The sequence below is a fragment of the Castor canadensis genome, chromosome 16 (genome assembly GCF_047511655.1).
Source record: "Castor canadensis chromosome 16, mCasCan1.hap1v2, whole genome shotgun sequence".
In the NCBI taxonomy this organism is placed as follows: Eukaryota; Metazoa; Chordata; class Mammalia; order Rodentia; family Castoridae; genus Castor; species Castor canadensis.
Window position 1 is genome coordinate 47,921,409 of NC_133401.1, and position 16,703 is coordinate 47,938,111.

At 40.6% G+C, this 16,703-nt stretch overlaps 1 long non-coding RNA gene across 1 annotated transcript in view; it reads left to right on the forward strand.

Moving 5' to 3' along the window:
* Positions 1–16,703, forward strand: part of LOC141418087 (uncharacterized) — a 115,049-nt gene that overhangs the window by 34,863 nt on the left and 63,483 nt on the right. Inside the window, exons 2-3 of the long non-coding RNA XR_012442725.1 lie at positions 11,339–11,461; positions 15,915–16,071. This is a non-coding gene — a long non-coding RNA (uncharacterized lncRNA). The remainder of the gene's footprint in view (positions 1–11,338; positions 11,462–15,914; positions 16,072–16,703) is intronic.

The following is a 16,703-nucleotide window of genomic DNA, read 5'->3' on the forward strand; positions in this document are numbered from 1 at the left end:
ACCTCAATACCCAGCAGAAACTATTTTGCCCTTATCTCTAATTTTGTTGTAGAGAGAGTATAAGCAATAATAGGAAGGAACAAGGGGTTTTGCTGGTTGAGATAAGGATAGCTATACAGGGCATTGACTCACATTGATTTCCTGTGCATGGGTGTTACCTTCTAGGTTAATTCTTTTTGATCTAACCTTTTCTCTAGTTCCTGGTCCCCTTTTCCTATTGGCCTCAGTTGCTTTAAGGTATCTGCTTTAGTTTCTCTGCATTAAGGGCAACAAATGCTAGCTAGTTTTTTAGGTGTCTTACCTATCCTCACCCCTCCCTTGTGTGCTCTCACTTTTATCATGTGCTCATAGTCCAATCCCCTTGTTGTGTTTGTGAGGCAAGGTCAGTGAACTGTCAGCCGGCCCCCTGCTGTCAGTGTGTTGTGATAGTTTGCTGATTATTTTTCAATTTTGCAGTGTCATTTTACTTTGGATGTTGCTCACTGGCTCAGGAGATGAGCTTTGTGGACTGCTACCTGCCCTATTTTAGGCAGCGGCTTATCACACACCTGCTGTTGGCCCTTCTGCCTTTCCAGCCTTTGTTCACTAAAAGTTCACACGGAGATCAGCTCCTTGCTTCTCCCCACTTCTCCAGTGCACTTTCAGCAACTCTGTCTCTCTGTTGTGTGTTAGTTTTCAGTTCCTTGTTTATTGTTCAGTTTTTTTTTTGTGGGGCAGGGGGGGTCAGTCTGCTCAGGGGGCTATGCTGGTTTATCACAGGGGTGGCTGGGGGAACACCATGTGATGCATGGTGCTCACCCGATTGGTATGCCAAATGTCTCCCAAGCAGGTTTGGAGCTGGCATCTGGCAGTGGTGGCAGCTCTCCTGTTTTCTCAGTGTAACGTGGCGTGGAGAAACTTCCATGGGCTAGGGGTTCAGGGTGTTGAAGTTTTGACTCTCCTTGTTGCTTTACTTCTGCCAAGTGTGTCTCCAGTGTCTCAGCGAAGTTTTGGAGTCACAGAGCTGATGCTGTCTGCTTCTGTTCCCTAGTCACCATCTTGGATCCTCTCTGTGTTTCTTTCTTTGTATTTAACCAATGTCTTTTTAAACATGAGAGTATTAAATCTTTCTCCCTTTACTCCCAAAACTATTAACTTTGAATCAGATAGCTGAGTGCCAGTGGGGACATAATGAGCTGCACCTGAATCTGCTCAGAAGACTCCTCTTGGTTGGGTCCCCCCTCCAAATTTATCAAGGGCTCCTGGTAGGATCCACAGAAGAAGAGCCCCTGACTCCTCTGGTCTTCCTCAAAAGATGTAAGAGGCATCATCTTTTCCTCCCTTTTCCAATCTGGACATTCTCTCTTAAAGTGTCCTGTTCTTACCACATTTATAGCTTATTTTCTCTTCTAGTTTCAGGCTGCATATGTGGACTTGGAGCCTTAAATTTACATGTGTTTGTCTCTGGCCCTGAAACAATTGGCCTACCTTTTTATCCACTGTGCTCCCTACTGTAGTCACCATTAATTTAGGCTTTTGATTTTACTTTTCTTCGTCCCTTTTTACATAAACCTTCTGAGCTTCCCTTAAAAGTTCCTCCAAACCCCTCTGGTTCCAATTTTCTAGTTTTTATAATTTCTTTGAAATACTAGGACAGGTGTTAGCAACAAAAACATAGCTTCAAGAGTCCCTGGCCCATAGGGTTCTCAGGGTCCAACCCTGAGTATTTTCTCATTTGCTTTTTCAACCTGGTGAGGAATTTTGAAGGACCTTCCTCCTTTCCTTACTGGATATTAAACACCTTAGTTAGGTTCTGAGATCAAGACTGCCTCCCTAATTCCTTTGATTATTATTTCCTGACGGTCTCTCATATGATCTTGGTGGGTCACATTATTATTATTATTGAAACTTTACATCACCTGGGGGAACTCTGGGTCTAGCAGGGTCTCTTTCCCATATTGTCATAATGGCCCTTCTAAGCATCTCCTTTACTTCCGCAGAGAATAGGATACCTAGACTAGGCATTAATTCAGCAACATATATAATTGAGGTCCTAAGAATTGATCTAGTTGATCTGCCAGACCCTGGGGATCCTCCAGGAATGATTTTAACTCCTTTTAAAAATCTCTGACCTCTGAACTTGTGAGCAGAGCATTTACAAACCCTATTCCCCCTCCTCCTAAGGAATTTCCCATAAAGAATATAATCACTCAGGGGAAGGTTTTGTAGGAGGAAAGGGGAAATTACAAACATCCTTTTTACATTGTTCTAATTCCTTCCTGAGCTTTGGTATGGTTGGATACAAGAGTTCTGGTGGCTCCCACTTTCATATCTGTCCCAAGATCATCCTCAGGTCGATTTCATCCTGTGGGTCCATTGCCTGAGGGACTTCCCTATGGGATGGGTTCTCAGCACTAGGTGCATATGGAATGGGAGGCAGACAACTAAGGGGGTCCCATTTTTCTTTTCTTTTTTTTCCTTACTACCCATTTTTCTTTTGATGTCACTTTTCTTTCACTCTTTACTTTCAATGAGAGTGACTGGTCCATGTCTCCAACAGAGGGTGTAATCATTTTCCTCCTGAGTAACTAGACTCCTATCATTTACATATTCTATTAGTATCTGACAGACCCATCTTCACTGGACTCATACTTTGCACAACTATGGGACCCAACATACTGCTGGTTTGAGTACAGGTCCTTGTGTCCAAATAAAACTGCAGTATTTTATCATCATTTGTTTTTTCCTGCCCTCTGTCTGGGGATTTTCTTCCCAGAACAGTAAACATAATTCCCAGGGAGATGTCTGGGGAAATTTCATCTTTGCCCAATTTTCTGTCCTTCTTCAGTTTCTCAGTAGTTGAGAAATCGGGTGCCAGTGGCTCATGCCTATAATACTAGCAACTCAGGAGACAGAGATCAGGAGGACTGTGGTTGGAAGCCAGCCCAAGCAAATAGTTTGCGAGACTCTATCTCTAAAAATCCTTCACAAAAAAGGGCTGGTGGAGTGGCTCAAGATATAGGCCCTGAGTTCAAGCCCCAGTACTACAAAACAAAAACAAAAACAAAAAATTAGTTGATTTTTTGTTTCCCGTTCTCAGATATCCCTGCACATCTTTTTATCACTTTGTATGCTTAACCCCCCCCCCCATTTTCTGGAGATTTCTTGCATACAACCTGAAATCACTTTCTCCACTTCTGGCCAGATCCCTCAAGGAAAGTCGAAACCTTGGACCAGGAATCTGCACCTCACTTTGTCCTATCTTGGTCTGTGCACAGTTACCTGGTTGCTATGGTACTTGTTACGTCCCTTTCCCATGTTGCTGTAGACTCCACCTTTAACCTCTTGGGTCTTTAATGGGCCCCAGGGGAATGATTTGCCAATCCCAGGGAGCCACTAAACAGAGGAGGGATGTGTCTCTCCCAAGACAGAGGTCCTTGGATGCCTTGTGGCAAAGAGGATATCCCAGATGAGCCTCCAAATTGACTCAGGAATAAGACTCAGGAATCAGTCAAAAAGGTAAACACTTTTACATCTGCAGAATGGTGTGCCACCATGTAGATCTGATCAGCAACCACACCGAGTGGGAAGTCCACTCAGGTTTTTATCCCTGATGCAACACTGCCCTCTTCTCCTGTTCGTAGGAGTCAGGTTTCACAGTCTTTCTCAATTGACTATAGATAAGGTCTGTTTCAAGGTGAATTTACCTGGGAAAGGGCAAGGTGAACATTTAACATTCCAGGAAGCCATGAGTTAAGCAAGCATAAGGAGCTGCCACTTTAATGTGAATTTACCTGGGTTGCTATTTCTTTAAAGGAAAGACAAGTTATCCCCCACAGGTGTCAGTTCTGCATCAGCCTGAAGACTGTTCCTGCCTCTCGCACTTTCCTTCATCTGCACTTTCCCCAATAAATCTCTTGAGGTTCTAATTCCATCTTGGCATCTGCTTCCCAGAGCACCTGATGTGATGTACACAAGGATGTGATACACAGGATAAACAGAATCTTCACTATGAAGTACTTTTTAGACATAAATTATTTATTTATTTGGGACCACACTGTAAATTGATGTCTATACCTGAGAGATATTAATTTCTTTTGTTTTTATGTTTGATTGACACTACCGGGGTTTGAACTCCAGCCTTTGTGCTTGCTAGGCAGGAGGTGCTCTACCACTTGAGCCACTCCTCTGGTCCCTTTTGCTCTGGTTATTTTAGATATCAGGTTTGCTTTTTACCCCAGGCTGGCCTGGATTAAGATACTCTTATTTTAAGCTTCCCACCATAGCTGAGTTGACAGGTGCACACCACTATACCCAGCTTTTTTTCCATTGAACTTTTTTTTTTTTTTGGTCCACACTGACTTGGAACTGAGATCCTCTTAATCTCCATGTCCTGCATAACTTGGGATGACAGGCATGCACTACTGCACCCAGCTGCTGGTTGAGGTTAAGATGGGGTCTCAAGATCATTTAACTCCATCTGACTTCAAACCACAGTACTCCCAATCTTAGCCCATCAATATAGCTAGGATTATAGATATGGGCCATCAGCTCTCAGTTGATATTTTCAGTTCTATGTGCTGTTCTAGTCATTATACGTGGCCAAATATCAATTTCTGGTTTGGTCTTAATTATCTTACTGGTGCCTTGTACTTAATACTTCAGGGTAGATCTTTTTATACCTCTAATGTTTAGGCCTCCATTATCACTCTATTCAAATTATTTGACTAGAGTCTACTTCTAATATGATAATTTTCTATAAACTTGATCTTACAATAAATAATACAGACTGAGAAGGGTATACATCTGTGGTCCATGAGATGTGTGTTATTTTACAATTACTCCTGGATCATGATGCTAAAGAGATCAGATTCTACTTTCACCTTCTAAAAGTTATGAACTTGAGACTCCGGGCTGAGATCAGGATCCTCCTGATTCCTGCTTCCTGAATAGCTGGAACTACAAGCATGAGCCACTGGTGCCCACCTGGGGTTGTTGTAATTTTAGAAGGTGTACATTGAACACACATCTCACTCATAAGAGACACTTCTTTCAAGTGAAAACCCTTCTCAATTAGATGATACAGTGACTAATACATGAAAAACAGCCAAAGCACAAAATTGCACTTATAATTTAGTCTGAGGTATGCATATCAAAGAAATGTAGAGTTTTGGAAAGAAACACCCCAAAATATGAGCAAGGGGGTCCTCTTGGCTGGTGAGATTGTGGGTAATATTTTTACTGTCTCTGAACAGCAAGATGTACATTTCCCTTTTATTTGTTTTTGATTTGGGTTTTTGGAGACAGAGTCTTGCTCTTCCACCCAGGCTGGCCTTGAATTCCTGATCCCTTCTGCCTCTGCCTCCCTCATGCTGGGATATGCCACCACGCCCAGCTAGCATTAAGTATATTTCAAATTTTCTATAATGGCCCCACGTCCTTGATCAGTAGGAAAACGGTAACGTAAGATACTAGGGATGACTCAAAATATAGTGTCTCATATAATTGTAAGGCAGAGAATGCAGTTTGTAGAATAAACACCCTGGTAGAAAAGCAAGGTCACGGGACTCTGACGTGGCTCACAATTCACATTTCAGTGGATGCAAGAAGAGTGTCTGCTTGCCAGCAGGCATCTCTGAAGAAGAGGAGCCTCTGTCCTCCCTCACTTGTGCCAGGCCTAAGCCAGGGAAAGAAGGAGTGAGTCATAGATGGGAGAATCTCTGAGAAGAGGCTGCCACTCAGAGATAGGAAGAGGAGTAGGGTGTAACTGCCCCACAAAGGATGGAAGGCTTAGAGGGAGAGGCCCAGCGGTGGTCTGAGCACTAGCAGAGAGAAGTGTGGGCCGATATTTTCATACTCTGTTTCATACACTCCTTAGTAATTAAAACGAAACCAGAAACAAAGTCTGTGTTTAAGCCCTACATTTCGATAAGCTGACTTGGAAGTTATGTCAAAATATCACTTTCCATTCCAGTTTCAACTCAGTAAAATGAAAGTCGTCGGAGTGCACTGCCTGTTCTCAAGAAAGAGTCTCAGGTGTCCTTCCGTGGGAGGTGAGACCGGCTCAGCATGGCAGAGTGTCAAACTATCAGCAAGGAGTTAGCATGGAGAAGCTAGAGGAAGTGTGCAGGAAATGGCTCCTTTCTTCTCTCAAAAGGGGCAGGAAGTAGGAAAAGGACATTGGTTTTAAGAGAAGAAAGGAAAAATGGTAAAGTCCTCCAAAGTTTTAAACCTGTTCCTTTTTTCTTTAGACAGGCTCTCACTATGTGGTACAGCTGGTTTCTGCCTTTGCCTCTGCCTCCCAAGTGCTGGGATTACAGGTGTGAGCAACCACACCCAGTGATTACAGCTTTTTTTTGTGTGTGGTACTGGGGTTTGAGCTCAGAGCCTTCACCTTGAGCCACTCCACCTCTTTTGTGAAGTGTTTTCTTCACGATAGGGTCTCGTGAACTGTTTGCCTGGGATGGCTTTGAATCTCGAACCTCCTGATCTCTGCCTCCTGAGTAGCTAGGATTACAGGTGTGAGCCACCAGTGTCCAGTGACTAAAGCTATTCTTAAACATACTAGCTTTGTACTATTTTTCCCAAGCCTGTTTTATTTTTATGTCTAATTTTATTATATAATTTTATAAGTTCTTGTTAGAATCCATATCTAATCATTAGTAGCCTGAAGAGGAATATTAGTAACTTAATCAGCCAATCAAAACCAGCCAATTAATAGATGTAAATACATCTAAAACCAAAATGATATATAACATGGAATCATAATTAAGGATAATTAGTGGTAATTTAAGGTTTGAAGCTATACTAACTTTGTTAATGTAGGCAGGTAATTAATATTTCCCAAATAGTAACTTACTAACCAATTCCAGAATACTAATGCAAACCAAAGAGTAATGACATGTTGCTTTTATGCAAAAATTTGCCAATACATCCTTTCTCCCCGACAGCTAGTCAGACAATGGATTAATGATAGTAAGAAACAATGGTAGTGAAATAATAACTACCTGTGTTAAGTATTTAGAGTCTTGTTTAATTCTTACAATGACCATGTGAACTAAATATTATTAGTCCTATTTTATAGCTAGGTATGTGAAACTTAGAAATTAAATAGCGTGCCCAAAGGCTCGGTAATTCATAGACATGAAGATCAAAGCCATTATCTGGGTGGATTCCAAAGACTGAACTGCAGACCTCTACAGCTCTGCTATCTAAAAGTTACTTTCACTCAGAATGCCTTCGAAGAGAATGCACCAGGGGTAATGATCCTTTGTTGTTTAAGCGTTACAAAGCACTTTCAAATACATTGTCTCAATTGTATTATTCCTTGTAGGAGGGCTAGCAGGTCAGATTTGATTAAGTCTCCATTTTTCTGGTGAGTTAAATAAAGACCAGAAAGTCAGGGAAATCTATAAGACCATCCTCACTTCCAATAGTAAGTTCAATAATCTGAACTTGAACCTCTCGGGTTCAATACCTCCCTGCAAGTGCTCACAGCATTCACTGAAACCTGTTGTACTCACAGTCACTGTTCCTTACAGTGAGAGGACATTGGTTAATATAAACTGAGGGACTACTGCTTGAGCCAAGACTCTGGCCCTTTTTGCTCTGGTTAATTCAGAGATAGAGTCTCAGGTTTTGCCTGGCATGGACCACGATCCTCCTATTTTAGCCTTCCTGCTGTCACTGAGGCGACAGATACACCACTACACCAAGCTTCTTTAAAGTGGAGGTCTCACGACCCCAATCTTGCCTGGGCGGCATTGGTACCACAGTCGTCCTGATCTCAGCCTCCCAAGTATCTAGGATTACAGACATGAGTCACCACGGCCTGGCTTCGGTGAGGTTAATCCTTTACTATACAAGCCTACCATCTCTTAACAGAGAAACCTGGTTCTGGTTCTATGGCTTCTGGTCTAGTTTCTTTCTGTTGCAATTCTCTGGCCTGTGGATTTGCTGTTATTATTATATCCTTCTCTAATCTACAGAGTTAATCGGCCATAATTGAAAATGACATCTGGACTTGGACTCACTTCTATGTGTTTGAAAATCATCCGGGGTTTTTCCCATCATGAAGTTTGTCACTGCATCACAGTTGTGTGCTTAGCTGTCCTGGTTATCCACCGGACTGTAAGCCTCAGGAAGCTGGATAGTGTTCCCTCTGTAGACACAGAGCTCCAACGCGCAGTAAACTAAAGCACTAATGCACAGTTGTTCAAAGTATCACGCTGGGTCCAGCAGACCTGGAGTTGCAGAGTTTTCAGACCTGGAATTTCTGCCATCTCCTGGCATTGGTGCACCGCATGGGTCTTTAACTTCTCTACACCTTGTGTCCCCCACATCTATAATGTAGTGTTGCAGCTCTTAGCACTTGCCTGGTTCCCTTTTATCTTTATCAATTAGAGAAATAACTGAAACTTCTGGAAAACAAATATTAGGGGTCTTCACCATTTTTGCCTTAAAAATTTTGCACCCTTTACATTAGAAATAAAGCCAAAGAGAATTAAAGTTTCAGAGGAGACAGAATTCAGGATGAGGTCAGTTTTCAGCTCTTCAGTGGCCTTTGGTCATAGACACACCCTTTCTCACAGGCCACCTGTAGTCACTGACAGCCTGTATCCAGCAGTGTGGATGCCTCAGGCCTGATCTGGAGAGGTTTATTTGACTCCTTCACTCTACCTGGGAGCAAGCTGACTCTCAATTTGTTCCTTAGTATGGGGGATGCACAAGAATTGATTATATGAAAGCTATTTTCCCTTTTGTGAATTAAATTTATATTCTTTGATTCTTATCTATTTTTTCTGTTGACTTTTTGTTTCTTTTGCATTTGTTCAATTACTATTAATGAATATTTTCAGAACATCCTTTATCTGGTCTATAAAATGGAATTCTTTCTCTGTTAATTCACTTTTCACCTTCTTTTCCTTTTGAATTTCCCATAGGATGTAAAGAATATTGATTCTAATCTCAGTGCTCAATCTAAATCTTAATTTGCTTTGTGAACTATTAGTTCTGAAGGGCAGTTCTAGTGTTTGAATTCTCCCTTGGCTTTTTTCAGAACTTTGAAACAGAGGGCTTTCTGTTGTGTTAGGTCCTAGTCATGTGACCAGTGTGTGAGTGTGAAAGATTTCACAAAGATCAGAGTTAAAACAGAGACCAAGTGTTACCCACTTTCTAAGGGAGGAAAGGAGCCCAACGCCAGAGACAATATTGGCCCCGTGGGGTAATTGGCTTCAGGTTTTAAGGGTTTTTGTAAGGCAGGGTTATAGGAACATGGATAGGGGGAGTGGAAGGGGCAATCATTGGTTTTTTTTTGCGGTACTGGGGCTTGAACTCAGGGTCTACACCTTTAGCCACCCCACCAGCCCTTTTTGTGAGGGTTTTTTTTTTTGAGATCAGGTCTCTAGAACTATTTGCCTGGGCTGGCTTTGAACCATGATCCTACTGATCTCTGCCTTCTGAGTAGCTAGGATTACAAGCAAGAGTCACCAGCACCCAGCTCATTGGGATCCCTTTGACAGATGATGGGATGGGTATCCTTATTGACCAGGATGCACTTTGGCCTGGAGATATGTCTTCAAAGTTTCTGGGTACTCTGGTTTTTCAGAAGAACAAAGAAGTTACTAGCTGGGTCTATTCTGAAAAAGATAAGCAGGGTTAGGGAGGAGTTGGTACAAAATGGAGTTATCTAGGCCCATTGTTGACTTTATATGTTGTACATCTTTTTATTTGAACGAATTCCCTCTCTAGTTCCATATCTGTATTCCTAGCCCCCTTAACTGCCTGCAGGGTGAGGTGAACTTCTGGTCACCTTCTGGTCACCTTCTAGACGGAGGTGCACCTTCTCTTCCTGGAAACCTCCAGCTTCCAGGTACTGATCAGACTCTGCAGCCCAAGAGTTTCCACCATCTTCTTCCACCCAGGAGCAGATATCTCTACTGTTTGCCTCTGGTCCTTGGCAACGGGAAAGAGTAGAAGGAAACAGCTGAGCATCCTGGCTCCTCCTCCTGCCAGCCTTCGGCAATCACCTGGTGGATTACCTCAGGCTGCTGCTCCAGCAGCTGGGCTTGGTGCATCTCAGGCACCCCAGAGACCCTCATTGCGTAGATATGGGGTACAGCTCTTTCTGAAGAAAGAAAATTTTCTGAAAGAAAAATTTCAGTCTCTGGTCCACTAATCTTTTCCTTCTACATAGGTGTAGAGTTACTATTTTTTTTAATCTTCTTTGTCATGTGTAGGAATTTTGGATTCAAGACAGAGACATGTAGCATATTTACTTGATTATTTTCTTCTCTTGATCACCTATATTTTTATTTTAACCAACCAGTACTGCCCCGGGTTGGCTAAAGCAGTTCAGCCACTCTGAGGCCTCCTGAAATTATAAAACAAAATATTATATTTGTGTAAATACATGCACTTTCCTAGAGCATAGGCCAGTCATTCTTCTTTTCAAAGAAAGCCATGGACCAAAGGGTTTAATGGCTGCAGAAAAACGAAGGGCAGGAAGATGGTGATTTCAGAATTTTAGGTCTTGTCTGGAATTTTAGATTTCCTCTTAAGTTTTTATGTTAAGATCTGCACACCTTTGATCCAAGGGGAAGGAGGGGTGAGCAGGCATCCACTGAAGTCTCCGCTGATTTTTCACATCGGTTTGGAGCTGTTTTAGGAATCCATGCCATCACTTTTAGTTAAAGCCAGAGGAAAGAGGAAAGATCAGCAGTCAAGAATCCAGTTGGTAACTGTGAGCCAGAGCACTGTGACAGCCTGTGCTCAGCCCACACAGGGGCAGCTGCTGGGTGGGAGGTGTTCAGACTTTCTCATTCTTTGTTTTCCTTGACATGACTTCAAGGAGAAGTCTCTTGGCAGGAGTGATTGTGATTACAAATAAGGAAAAGGAAAAGAAAATATTACTTTCTCCTCTTCTCCAAAAAGGCACAAAGGTTAAGTATATGAGGGGACAAAAATTAAACAATCTCAGCATAGAAATGAATGGCATCTGCTTTAATTAACAGTCCTACTTGGGATTCTGGAAACATGGTGAATGTGGGGTCAAGTAATACGTGACCTTTTGGAAACCACTTACTGCATCCTTATCAGCGGCCTGCAAACAGGATCCGGATGGTGACAATTGTGCAGAATGGAGCACAGTTTGCATTGTGGGTGAAACTAACTTGGCAAATCCCTAAAATAATCAAGAAAATGCCTATTCTTCAAAAATCACTGTGGGGGAAAAGTATGAAGAGCCAGAAAGCTGTCATCCTCTCCTTGGATCTAGCAGAGTCTGAGGGATTTGCCTGGGTTCTTTGAGCAGTTCTGTGGTACTAATCATATAATCAAGCAGGTGTTTTTTTTTTTATAGTACTGCTTGCCTTGATAATGATTGTGGGATGCAAATCTTCCATAGAAGCTGTAAAATGAGTTTTCCTGCAAATCTCCCCCGGGGGTGTTTGGAAGTGTGAGGACCTTATCAAGAAGTACCCTGGTAAGCAACAAATCTCAACCTTCTTTCTGCTTGGAGGCACAGAGATGAGTTCTCAGGCACCATCTGTGGCCCTGATATTCACCCCAAAGACTTTGCTTCTCCCACCGCCACCAGGTCCTCCCTATCCCTGAGCCTTGGCAACCACAAATAGTCTGCATTTCCCAAACCTTGTCTCTTAAAAAATATCTCATCCATGCAAGCCACAGTATGTAACCTTCTGGGACCACACCCTGGACCACGTCCCACGTTCTGCATGTACATTTTCTCTGTGGTATGTGTTCACCACAGCTCATGTAGCATGGCCAGTTTGCTGGCTGTTGTGAATGCAGCTAAGAACATTCATTTTTGTGTGAACAGAAGTTTCCATTCCATTGGGATGAAGGGCCAAGAGTACAATTCAGTTTTACAGGCCATCACCGTTTTCATTTTTCAGTGTGGCAATACCATTTTGCACTCCCAGTTGGATCCAGTTTTTCCACATCAGTGTTCCCACCATTGTTCATTCTAGTCATTCCGATAGACATGTAATGACCTTTAACTGTGGATCTAACTCTTAGTTTTATTACAACTAATGATACCGGATGTCATTTCTTGTGCTGTTTTTCATCTGGCGAGCCTCCACACCTGAACGTCTGCTCATGCCTTTTGCCCGTTTCCTAATAGAGTTGGTTGTTGCTTTATTGTTGATTTTTGAAAGTTCTTTATATATTCTAGACACTAGTCTTTGGTAAATTCATGTTAACTTCTCTTAAAAGTTAATTATCTCAGTGTGTCAGAATCTCCTTCCCTTTTTTTCTTTTTTGAAACAGTATCTCATTATATAGCTAAGGCTGGCCTTAAGCTCACAGCACTCCTGACTCTGCCCCCATCCCCCAAGTGCTAGCATTACAGGCATGCACCACTCTGACTGGCAAAATGCCTTCCTTTTAAGGGCTAAAGAAACAGGGCGCTGGTACCTCATGCCTGTAATCCTAGCTACTCAGGAGACAGAGATCAGGAGAATTGAGGTTCAAAGCCAGTCCAGGCAAATAGTTATGAGACACTATCTCAAAAAAAAAAAAAAAAACAGAGCTGGTGGAGTGGCTCCAGGTGAAGGCCCTGAGTTCAAACCCCATACCGCAAAAAAAAAAAAAAAAAAGGCTAAATAATATTGCATGATATGTGTGAACTACAGTTTGCTCACTGATTCATTCACAGCTTAATGTTTGGGATATTTCAATATTTTCTCTTTAATGAATAGTGCTGCTATGATCATGAATATAGAAATATCTCTTTGAGAGTCTCTTTTCTATATATTTATTTATTTGACGGGACTGGGGTTTCAACTCAGGACCTCTCACTTGTTAGGCAGGTACTCTACCATTTGAGCCACTCCCCCAGCCCTTTTTTGCTTTAGTTGTGAATTCTTTTGAGTATATCCTAAAGTAGAATTTCCAGATCATATGATGCTATGGTTTGGAAGTGGTCCCTCAAATGTCCATATGTCCTTATGGCATATTTTCATGAGCTTATTGGTCATTTGTATATCTTAGACAAATGTTTATTCATGACCTTTGCCTATCTTTTGAATTGGATTCTTTAGGTTTTAGTTGTTGAGTTTTAATAGTTCTCTCTATATTTTGTATTTATCCCCATCAGCTATGTGATTCATAAATACCTTCTCCCATTCTTTGGCTTGCTTTTGATCCACTTGATATTTTCTTTGATACACAAGCTGCTAAAATTTGCATACACTACAATTTTTCCAGTTTTTTTTTTTTGAGCCTTTGGTTTCACATTCAAGAAGTCATTGTGAGATCCAATCTGATATTTTCTAAGAGTTTTACAGTTGTGGTTCTTACATTTAGGTCTTTGATCCAGTTTAAGTTAATATTTGCATATGGTGTTTGGCAAAGTTCCAATTTCATTCTTTCTCATGTGATACCCAGTTCAATCTGCACCATTTGTTGAAAGGACCACTTTTCCCCATCCAATGGCTTTGGTACCCATGTCAAAAATAATTTGATCACATTCACAAGGGTTCTCTTCTCAACTGTCTACTCGACTCCATTTGTTTGCACGTCAGCCTTTATGACATTTATTGGATTTTGAAATAAGTAAGTGTGAGTCCTCCAACTTTGGTTTTTGATGGTAATGAATTTTGAACTTGAGGCTTTACACTTGCTGGGCAGATGCTCTGCCTCTTGAGCCACTCCCTCAGCCTGTTGCTCTGCTTTTTGGAAATAGGGTCTTGCTTTTTTCCCAAGTCAGCCTGGACTTCAATCTTCCTATTTTACACTTTCTTCCATAGCTGGGATGACAGGCATGTACCACCACACCCAGATTTGAGATGGGGTCTCATGAACATTTCATTCAACTTCGATTCTCCTGATCTTAGCCTCATAAGTAGACAGGATTACAGGCATGAGTCACTGGTACCTGGACAACTTTGTTCATTTTTTTTGTTTTTCAAAATTGTTTTGGCTATTCATGATCCATTTAGTTTGGGTTTTTCTATTTCTGTAAAAATATAATTGGAATTTTGCAGGGATTGCAGTGAGTCCATAGATCATTTTGGGTAATATTGACATCCTAATTACTAAGTCTTCTAATTCCATGTTCTAATCCATGAACATGGAATGTATATGTCTAACTTCATCAATGGTTTAGAAATCTTCCTTCTCCTTGGTTAACTACTAAGTATTATACTGGTTTATTTTTCATTACTAGAGATTGAACCTAGGACTTCACTTGTTTTTGTTTGCTTTGTTTTTTTGAGACAGTCTTGCTATGTAGTTCAGGCTGGCTTTGAACTTGTGATCTTCCTACCTCATTCTCCCAAGTGCTGGAATTACAGGTATGCCCCACCATGCCTGGCTTTATTCTTTTTGATACTACTATCAATGGATTTGTTTTTGTAATTTCCTTTATGGCAGCATATAGAAATTCAACTGATTTTTTTTGTGTCTTCTTTGTATCCTGCTATGTTACAGAATTCATTTATTAGTTTTAGTACCTTAGGGAATAGAGGAATATTTAGTTTATATCTATAAAGTCATATCATCTATGAACAGAGATAATTCTACTACTTCTTTTCTGATTTGGATGTCTTTTATTTCTTTTTCTTGCCTAATTTTTCTGGCCAGAAGTTTCAGTACAGTGTTGAATGGAAGTGTCAAGTAGGTATCCTGATATTAGAGGTAAAACCATCAATCTTTCACCACTGAATATGTCTGTTGTAATTTTTAAGGTTATTTTTTTTACAAGGCTTTTATTATGGTAAAGTAGTTTCCTTCTATTCCTGGTACATTGAGTGGTTTGTTTGTTTTTTTTTAATCACTAAAGAGCATTAAATTTTGTCAACTTTTTTTCCTACATCAAGTGAAATAATCATATTGGTTTTGCCCTTTATTCTGATCAAGTTTCATCTGTTGAACCCTCCTTGCATCCCAGGAATAAATCCCACTTTGCCTTTGTATACAATCCTTTTAATATGTTGTGAATTTGGTTTGCTAGCATTTGCTGAGGATTTTTGCATCTGCGTTAATCAAGGGTATTTAGTTTGTAGAGTTTTGCAGCATTCCTATCTGGCTTTGGTGTTCATGTAATCCTGGCCTTATAGAATGAGTTAGAAGTGTTCCCTCCTCTCCAGTTTTTTGGAAAAGTTTGAGAACGATTGGTATTTGATAAAATTCCCCAATGAAGCTCTCAGTTCCAAGGCTTTTCTTGGTTGGGTGATTTCTGGTTAGTGATTCAATCTCCTTACTAGTTACGGGTCTAATTAGTTTTCCCATCTTTTCATGATTTAATTTGAGTAGGTTATGTTTCTAGGGATTTGTCCATTTCATTTAAGTCATCCAATGTGTTGGCATGCAATTATTCATAGTACTCTCTGCTCACCTTTTTTATTTCTATACAATCAATAGTAATGTCCCTACTTTCTCTTCTGATTTTAGTGACTTGAGTCTTCTCTCTTTTTTCCTTAGTCCATCTAGCTTTGTTTGTCAACTTTGCTGATGTTTGCATATAACCAAGTTCATTGATTTTTCTGTTTTTTTTCAAGTCTCTCTTTAATTTTTCTCTAATCCTTACTATTTCCTTCCTTTTTCTAGCTATGGGTTCAGTTTTTTCTTCTTTTTATAGTCCCTTAATTTGTAAAGTTAGAGTTTTAAAATTTGAGATCTTTCTTATTTTTTTAATATAAATATTTATAGCTATAAATTTCTCATTCAGCACACCTTCATTGCATTATCTAAGTTTTGAGGTATTTCTTGTTTTCATTCATCTAATTCCACTTGTGATTTCCAATTTGTTCCATTTGTTGTGCAAAAAGATGTTGTTTACTTTCCACAGAGTTGTGACTTCTCCAGTTTTAATTCTGCTATTGATTTTTAACTTTATATCCCAGTGGTAGGAAAAGATATTTTGTATGATAGCTATAAAATCTACTGATACTCAAACTGTGTCTTAACAGATGATCTGTCCTAGAAAATGTCCTCTATAAATCTGAGAAAAGTGGACATGCTGTGGTGGCTGGTTGATCTTTCTGTTTATGTATGTTGAATCTACTTGATTAACTGGATGTGACAAGGCGAATTCCTGAGAAAAAGGATGACTACCCACAAAAGAAGGTATGAGCAACAGGGTCATACCTGCCATTCTAAGCTTATAAAATGTTTACTTACAGAAGAACAAGTGGGTGAGGGGATAAAATGATGTAATTGACAAATAAAATAAAATAACAAAATATCAGATTGTCCAGGACAGTCTGGGAGCTCATCCCAGTTCTATCCCATTTCCATCTGACACTGTCAATTGCAACTTCCTTTGTAGGTTGACATGACCTTTACTGGGAACATTTTGGTCTTAGAGATATAATTAGAATAACCTACAAACATCACTTTCACAAGTAATTTTAAAGACGGGATGGGGCAAGAGTTGCTAACATCCTATGAAAAAGTAAAAATGCTTTGCTGCAATATGAAGGACCACACCAGGTTGCAAAGACTGATAAAAATACATTGTGTTGGGCTGGAGGAGAGGATCAAGTGGTAGAGTGCCTACTTTGCAAGTACAGAGCCCTGAGTTCAAACCCTAGTCCCACCAAAAAAGGAAAAAATACGTTGTGTTGAGGTGGCTTGGTATTTCCTCTGTCTTTGTGACTCTTACATCAGTCTCACAGGGAAAGCTATTGGCAAACATGGCGTCTATTTTTAACTAAAAGCAAGCTGCCACAGGACTGAAGCCAGATGTTTCCTGCATC